Source organism: Balaenoptera acutorostrata, chromosome 16 (assembly GCF_949987535.1).
Source record: "Balaenoptera acutorostrata chromosome 16, mBalAcu1.1, whole genome shotgun sequence".
NCBI classification, from domain to species: Eukaryota; Metazoa; Chordata; class Mammalia; order Artiodactyla; family Balaenopteridae; genus Balaenoptera; species Balaenoptera acutorostrata.
Window position 1 is genome coordinate 29,530,622 of NC_080079.1, and position 9,774 is coordinate 29,540,395.

The following is a 9,774-nucleotide window of genomic DNA, read 5'->3' on the forward strand; positions in this document are numbered from 1 at the left end:
TTATACTATTTGATAAAGATAGGACTTCAAATCAGTGGGGGGAAAGGAGACTTATTCAGTAAATGTTGCTGGGACAATTAGGTAGCCATCTGGAAAAAAAATACAGTTGGGTCCCTATTTCACACTTTATACTAAAATAAATTCCAAATGGAAAGAAGGTTTTAGTGAGGGAATGAAATCAAAGAAATATTAGAGGGAAGCATGGGAATGGAGAAGATCTTTCTGAGTATGATACAAAATTCAGAAGCCATAAGAGATAACTAATAAGGACCTACTGTATAGCACAGGGAACTCTACTTAATACTCTGTAATGACCTATATGGGAAAAGAATGTAAGAAAGAGTGACTATATGTATATGTATAACTGATTCACTTTACTCTACACCTGAAACTAACACAACACTGTAAATCAACTATACTCTGAAAAAAATTTATAAAAAGAAGCCATAAGAGAAAATTGATAAATTCCACTACATCTTAAAAATACTTTGCATGGCAAAACAAAGTTAAAGAGGTAAAACCAACTAGAGGAAATATTTTCAAAGTATCACAAACCAAGAACAATCTTCCTTAATGGATAAAGCATTTGTACAAATCATTAGAAAAAGACTGGTGAGCAATATAATAATATAACACAACACAATAAAGAAATAATGAGGATAGACAGGTCACAGAAGAGACTGACCCCTAACCATATGAAAAGATAGTGAGCTTCACTGATAAGAGAAATGAAAATTAAGACTATAAGGAAGCACTCACCTATTGCATTGGCAAAGATCCAAAAACCTGGTAACTCTGTATTGGTGAGGATGTAAATTGGTACAATCTCTTTAGCGGGCAACTGGAAAGGTCTATTACCTTTGATTTGACAATTCCACAGCAACACTCACACACGTAGGAAAATGATGTGCAAGGGTTTTTGTTGCAACACTTTTGGTCATTGGAAGCAACCTATATATTCAACTAAGCCCGTGTGCTACAACTACTCAGCCTGTGCTCTAGAGCCCGCGTGCCACAACTACTGAAGCCCGCGTGCCTAGAGCCCGTGCTCTGCAACGAGAAGCCACCGCAATGAGAAGCCCGCGCACCACAACGAAGAGTAGCCCCCTATAGCCGCAGTTAGAGAAAGCCCGTGAGCAGCAACAAAGCCCCAACACAGCCAAAAATAAGTAAATAAAATAAATAAATTAAATTAAAAAAAAAGAAATCTTAGCAGCAGAAAGAGAAGGGGCAGCGAGCCTTCTAAGTCTGAGAAGCAAAGCAGGGATTTGCCTACAAGTGTCATTGTCCACAGTAGATTAATGGGGCTAGTTTGATCACCCCCAAGTGAAAAAAAAAATTAAAGGAATGGTCTTAAACCACCTGCTCAGAAGTTGGTAGGTTGAAGAGAAACATGGAGACAGCTGCTGACCTTGGTAGCCACCTTGAGCTGAATCAAAGCAAAGAAAAAAGTCCTTCAAACCAAATATTGTCCCATAGCAGCCTTGAGCAGGACAAATAATGTTTAGCCTCACAGCCCACAAGGGGAAAATAGTTCCTTTCTGGCAACGTCTGGCTGAGTAAGCAAAACAAGGCCCTACCCGCCAAAGGGGAGGGGAACTGGTGCCAGTTACAACAGAGAGGAGGAAAGGAGGTGGGGGGAGGAGACCCATAAAAGGGTGGGGCCGTGAGCCTGTGACCTTGGGTTTCCCTCCACTGGAAAGCTTCCTTAATACTTAGGTTCGTATTCACAGAATTTTTGGATGGTACAGTGCACTGGTAAGAAATTAGGGCAATGGGACTCAGGCTCTCAAGTGATGAAATTGTGCCCCCTAGTGGTTGTTCTTTAGCACATTCAAGTCATTAAAGATCAAAGATTGGGAGGCGGAGTGAGGAATGGACTGGTGGTGGAGATCAGTGGCAGCCTCAATTTAATTGATTACAGTTGGCTAGAATGGAGAGAATTTTGAAAATATTCTCCTCAACCCTACTTCCTGTGGTAATCTGGATGCTAGCAGTACTTTCTGTAATAAAGAGTGACATCAATTTCATTTGAGTGCTTTCTTATCATACCACACACCTCTGCACAACACCAAAAGGTAGGTTTTATTGTTGTTGTTATTATTACTACTATTCTCATCTAATGGGTGAAGGAACAGAGGCTCAGAGGGTTCAGTGACTTTTCCAAGGCCACAGGCTCCACCTCTGAACCACAGCTCCTCACAACATGTAAGCACCTAAGAACATAATGGAAAAGAAACAGATCACTGGAATGAAAAGCCATGCCTCCTTACTTAAGTTCTCTGCCATGACTAGGGGAAGCAGACATATACACTAGAAAATAACTTTATGTATTTTTTGTACTGTTAAAAAGAAATAAAAGCCCCAAATGGAGTCATTTGTCCCCATGTCAGCAAACCAAGATTTTGCTGCAGTTTCAACCTCTCCCCAGAAAGCGACCTTCAAATAGACAATCTGATCAGCACTAGGGAGATAATCTGTAGAAGACCCCTGGCATTTGCTTCCCCCCAAAAAAGAAGACGACCTGGCCTGAAACAATTCTTTCTTTTCTTTTGCTAATAACTTCCTTGCCCCACCCTCCTTCTGACTATAAAAACCTTCCATTTTGTACAACTCCTTGGAGCGCCCTTCTATTTACTAGATGAGATGCTGCTCGATTTATGAATCATTGAATAAAGCCAATTAGCTCTTCAAATTTATTCAGTTGAATTTTTGTTTTGTAACAGTTAAAACATAAAAATAATAGAATTGAGCTCTACCCACCACCAGAGCCTCCCATCAAGCCTCTTAGATAGCCTCAACCACCAGAGGGCAGACAACAGAAGCAAGAAAAACTACAATCCTGCAGCCTGTGGACCAAAAACCACAGTTACAGAAAGACAGAGAAGATGAAAAGGCAGAGGGCTATGTACCAGATGAAGGAACAAGAAAAAACCCCAGAAAAACAACTAAATGAAGTGGAGATAGGCAACCTTCCAGAAAAAGAATTCAGAATAATGATGGTGAAGATGATCCAGGACCTCGGAATAAGAATGGAGGCAAAGATTGAGAAGATGCAAGAAATGATTAACAAAGACCTAGAAGAATTAAAGAACAAACAAACAGAGATGACCAATACAATAACTGAAATGAAAACTACACTAGAAGGAATCAATAGCAGAATAACTGAGGCAGAAGAACGGATAAGTGACCTGGAAGACAGAATGGTGGAATTCACTGCTGCGGAACAGACTAAAGAAAAAAGAATAAAAAGAAATGAAGACAGCCTAAGAGACCTCTGGGACAACATTAAACGCAACAACATTCGCATTATAGGGGTCCCAGAAGGAGAAGAGAGAGAGAAAGGACCAGAGAAAATATTTGAAGAGATTATAATCGAAAACTTCCCTAACATGGGAAAGGAAATAGCCACCCAAGTCCAGGAAGCGCAGAGAGTCCCATACAGAATAAACCCAAGGAGAAACACGCCGAGACACATAGTAATCAAAGTGGCAAAAATTAAAGACAAAGAAAAATTATTGAAAGCAGCAAGGGAAAAACGACAAATAACATACAAGGGAACCCCCATAAGGTTAACAGCTGATTTCTCAGCAGAAACTCTGCAAGCCAGAAGGGAGTGGCATGAAATACTTAAAGTGATGAAAGGGAAGAACCTACAACCAAGATTACTCTACCCAGCAAGGATCTCATTTAGATTTGATGGAGAAATCAAAAGCTTTACAGACAAGCAAAAGCTAAGAGAATTCAGCACCACCAAACCAGCTCTACAACAAATGCTAAAGGAACTTCTCTAAGTGGAAACACAAGAGAAGAAAAGGACCTACAAAAACAAACCCAAGACAATTAAGAAAATGGTCATAGGAACATACATATCGATAATTACCTTAAACGTGAATGGATTAAATGCCCCAACCAAAAGACATAGACTGGCTGAATGGATACAAAAACAAGACCCATATATATGCTGTCTACAAGAGACCCACTTCAGACCTAGGGACACATACAGACTGAAAGTGAGGGGATGGAAAAAGATATTCCATGCAAATGGAAATCAAAAGAAAGCTGGAGTAGCTATACTCATATCAGATAAAATAGACTTTAAAATAAAGAATGTTACAAGAGACAAGGAAGGACACTACATAATGATCCAGGGATCAATCCAAGAAGAAGATATAACAATTATAAATATATATGCACCCAACATAGGAGCACCTCAATACATAAGGCAACTGCTAACAGCTATAAAAGAGGAAATCGACAGTAACACAATAATAGTGGGGGACTTTAACACCTCACTTACACCAATGGACAGATCATCCAAAATGAAAATAAATAAGGAAACAGAAGCTTTAAATGACACAATAGACCAGATAGATTTAATTGATATATATAGGACATTCCATCCAAGAACGGCAGATTACACGTTCTTCTCAAGTGCACACGGAACATTCTCCAGGATAGATCACATCTTGGGTCACAAATCAAGCCTCAGTAAATTTAAGAAAATTGAAATCATATCAAGCATCTTTTCTGACCACAACGCTATGAGATTAGAAATGAATCACAGGGAAAAAAACGTAAAAAAGACAAACACATGGAGGCTAAACAATACGTTACTAAATAACCAAGAGATCACTGAAGGAATCAAACAGGAAATAAAAAAATACCTAGAGACAAATGACAATGAAAACACGACGACCCAAAACCTATGGGATGCAGCAAAAGCGGTTCTAAGAGGGAAGTTTATAGCTATACAAGCCTACCTAAAGAAACAAGAAAAATCTCAAGTAAACAATCTAACTTTACACCTAAAGAAACTAGAGAAAGAAGAACAAACAAAACCCAAAGTTAGCAGAAGGAAAGAAATCATAAAGATCAGAGCAGAAATAAATGAAATAGAAACAAAGAAAACAATAGCAAAGATCAATAAAACTAAAAGTTGGTTCTTTGAGAAGATAAACAAAATTGATAAGCCATTAGCCAGACTCATCAAGAAAAAGAGGGAGAGGACTCAAATCAATAAAATCAGAAATGAAAAAGGAGAAGTTACAACAGACACCGCAGAAATACAAAACATCCTAAGAGACTACTACAAGCAACTTTATGCCAATAAAATGGACAACCTGGAAGAAATGGACAAATTCTTAGAAAGGTATAATCTTCCAAGACTGAATCAGGAAGAAACAGAAAATATCAACAGACCAATCACAAGTAATGAAATTGAAACTGTGATTAAAAATCTTCCAACAAACAAAAGTCCAGGACCAGATGGCTTCACAGGTGAATTCTATCAAACATTTAGAGAAGAGCTAACACCCATCCTTCTCAAACTCTTCCAAAAAATTGCAGAGGAAGGAACTCTCCCAAACTCATTCTATGAGGCCACAATCACCCTGATACCAAAACCAGACAAAGACACTACAAAAAAAGAAAATTACAGACCAATATCACTGATGAATATAGATGCAAAAATCCTCAACAAAATACTAGCAAACAGAATCCAACAACACATTAAAAGGATCATACACCACGATCAAGTGGGATTTGTCCCAGGGATGCAAGGATTCTTCAATATACGCAAATCAATCAATGTGATACACCATATTAACAAATTGAAGAATAAAAACCATATGATCATCTCAATAGATGCAGAAAAAGCTTTTGACAAAATTCAACACCCATTTATGATAAAAACTCTCCAGAAAGTGGGCATAGAGGGAACCTACCTCAACATAATAAAGGCCATATATGACAAACCCACAGCAAACATCATTCTCAATGGTGAAAAACTGAAAGCATTTCCTCTAAGATCAGGAACGAGACAAGGATGTCCACTCTCACCACTATTATTCAACATAGTTCTGGAAGTCCTAGCCACGGCAATCAGAGAAGAAAAAGAAATAAAAGGAATACAAATTGGAAAAGAAGAAGTAAAACTGTCACTGTTTGCGGATGACATGATACTATACATAGAGAATCCTAAAACTGCCACCAGAAAACTGCTAGAGCTAATTAATGAATATGGTAAAGTTGCAGGTTACAAAATTAATGCACAGAAATCTCTTGCATTCCTATACACTAATGATGAAAAATCTGAAAGAGAAATTATGGAAACACTCCCATTTACCATTGCAACAAAAAGAATAAAATACCTAGGAATAAACCTACCTAGGGAGACAAAAGACCTGTATGCAGAAAACTATAAGACACTGATGAAAGAAATTAAAGATGATACCAACAGATGGAGAGATATACCATGTTCTTGGATTGGAAGAATCAACATTGTGAAAATGAGTATACTACCCAAAGCAATCTACAGATTCAATGCAATCCCTATCAAATTACCAATGGCATTTTTTACGGAGCTAGAACAAATCATCTTAAAATTTGTATGGAGACACAAAAGACCCCGAATAGCCAAAGCAGTCTTGAGGCAAAAAAATGGAGCTGGAGGAATCAGACTCCCTGACTTCAGACTATACTACAAAGCTACAGTAATCAAGACAATATGGTACTGGCACAAAAACAGAAACATAGATCAATGGAACAAGATAGAAAGCCCAGAGATTAACCCACGCACCTATGGTCAACTAATCTATGACAAAGGAGGCAAAGATATACAATGGAGAAAAGACAGTCTCTTCAATAAGTGGTGCTGGGAAAACTGGACAGCCACATGTAAAAGAATGAAATTAGAATACTCCCTAACACCATACACAAAAATAAACTCAAAATGGATTAGAGACCTAAATATAAGACTGGACACTATAAAACTCTTAGAGGAAAACATAGGAAGAACACTCTTTGACATAAATCACAGCAAGATCTTTTTCGATCCACCTCCTAGAGTAATGGAAATAAAAACAAAAATAAACAAGTGGGACCTAATGAAACTTCAAAGCTTTTGCACAGCAAAGGAAACCATAAACAAGACGAAAAGACAACCCTCAGAATGGGAGAAAATATTTGCAAATGAATCAACGGACAAAGGATTAATCTCCAAAATATATAAACAGCTCATTCAGCTCAATATCAAAGAAACAAACACCCCAATCCAAAAATGGGCAGAAGACCTAAATAGACATTTCTCCAAAGAAGACATACAGACGGCCACGAAGCACATGAAAAGATGCTCAACATCACTAATTATTAGAGAAATGCAAATCAAAACTACAATGAGGTATCACCTCACTCCTGTTAGAATGGGCATCATCAGAAAATCTACAAACAACAAATGCTGGAGAGGGTGTGGAGAAAAGGGAACCCTCTTGCACTGTTGGTGGGAATGTAAATTGATACAGCCACTATGGAGAACAATATGGAGGTTCCTTAAAAAACTAAAAATAGAATTACCATATGACCCAGCAATCCCACTACTGGGCATATACCCAGAGAAAACCGTAATTCAAAAAGACACGTGCACCCGAATGTTCATTGCAGCACTATTTACAATAGCTAGGTCATGGAAGCAACCTAAATGCCCATCAACAGACGAATGGATAAAGAAGTTGTGGTACATATATACGATGGAATATTATTCAGCCATAAAAAGGAACGAAATTGAGTCATTTGTTGAGAAGTGGATGGATCTAGAGACTGTCATACAGAGTGAAGTAAGTCAGAAAGAGAAAAACAAATATCGTATGTTAATGCATGTATGTGGAATGTAGAAAAATGGTACAGATGAGCCAGTTTGCAGGGCAGAAGTTGAGACACAGATGTAGAGAATGGACATATGGACACCAAGGGGGGAAAACTGCGATGAGGTGGGGATGGTGATGTGCTGAATTGGGCGATTGGGATTGACATGTATACACTGATGTGTATAAAACTGATGCCTAATAAGAACCTGCAGTATAAAAAAACAAACAAAACAACTAATACTAAACTTTCACTGGGTTATTTGTATGGAAATATGTTAATATAAATGTTTCAGACATTACATGAAATTTCTAAAAATCTTATATTTGTATTTGTATGGAAATATGTATGGAAATATGTTAATATAAATGTTTCAGACATTACATGAAATTTCTAAAAATCTTGTATTTGTATGGAAATATGTATGAAAATATGTTAATATAAATGTTTCAGACATTACATGAAATTTCTAAAAATCTTATATTTGTATTTGTATGGAAATATGTATGGAAATATGTTAATATAAATGTTTCAGACATTACATGAAATTTCTAAAAATCTTATATTTGTATTTGTATGGAAATATGTATGGAAATATGTTAATATAAATGTTTCAGACATAAAAAAAAAAAAAAAAAAATAATAGAATTATTTGTTGGGCTTCCCTGGTGGCACAGTGGTTAAGAATCTGCCTGCCAATGCAGGGGACACGGGTTCGAGCCCTGGTCTGGGAAGATCCCACATGCTGCGGAGCAGCTAAGCCTGTGTGCCACAACTACTGAGCCCGCACTCTAGAGCCCGTGAGCCACAACTACTGAGCCCACATGTCACACTGCTGAAGCCCGCGCCTAGAGCCTGTGATCCACAACAAGAGAAGCCACTGCAATGAGAAGCCCACGCACCGCAACGAAGGGTAGCCCCCGATCGCCGGAACTAGAGAAAGCCCACGCAGCAACAAAGACCCAATGCAGCCAAAAATAAATAAGTTTATTTTAAAAAATTATTCATAATCCCACCATACAGAATTATTCACTATTTGCATTTTGGTGAATATTATCTAAGACTTTTTACTATGTGCATATATAATCGTATATATCATTATTTTATTAAGAAAGAAATAATAGTATTTGTTATTGTTATTCACTGAGGCATTATATTTGTATGTATGTGTTACATCCCGAGGAAAAGAATCCCAGGATTTTCCCTCCTGTGTGTTTTCATCTTGCTTCCGCTTGGTCTGTGATGCCAGCCAAGATCACTAGTACGAAGGATGGGATGGGATCGGGTAGTCTGTCATTATTCTAGATCACCAAATTGCACACCAAATCTGGGGTTGATCACTTTACAACTGTTTAAGCTGCTTGTGAGGTTCACAACAATTAACCAACTCTGTGGTCATTAATGGATGCTTTATCATCAGTTAGAAACCAGATGATAGCTCTGGAGCACTGCCTGGTAAGAACCTGGTGTTTGCCTCTCTTCTCAGCAATGTTGATGATCTTGAGAACCTTGGCCAGGATGTTCATGTGCACCATTACGGTGGCACGGAAAGATGGTGGAAAGAGCATGACAGTCTTTTATGACCTATGTTTCCCCTTACTATATCACAACATTCTAAAGGCTGCCTTTAACTTTTTTAGTGGCTTTATTCATAATAGTCAAACACTAGAAGGAAGCCAAACGGCCAAGTATCCATCATACAATTTACCTTTGTAACCATTTTCAGTGTAAAATTCAGTGGCATTAAGTACATTCACACTGTTGTGCAATCATCACCACTATCCATCTCTAGGACTTTTTCATCATCCCAAACTATAACTCTGTACCCATTTAACAATAACTCCCTATTCTCCCCTCCCCCCAGTCCTTGGTAATCTCTGTTCTATTTTCTTTCTCTATGAATCTGACTACACTGGGTACCTCATATAAGTGAGATCATACAGAATTTTTTTGTGTGTGATTGGCTTATTTCACTTAGCACAATGTCACTAAGGTTCATGCATGTTACAACATGTGTCAGAATTTCCTTCCTTTTTAAGGCTGAATAGTACTCCATTGTATGTATATCCCACATTTTATTTATCCCTTCATCCACCAAGGGACATTTGGGTTGTGCCTTTAACTTCTCAAGTT

The 9,774-nt window shown here is 37.9% G+C and overlaps 1 pseudogene; it reads right to left on the bottom strand.

Moving 5' to 3' along the window:
• Nucleotides 1–8,792: 8,792 nt before the first annotated feature.
• LOC130705013 (40S ribosomal protein S15a-like) lies at nt 8,793–9,176 on the bottom strand (annotated as a pseudogene).
• Between the last annotated feature and the right edge of the window lie 598 nt (nt 9,177–9,774).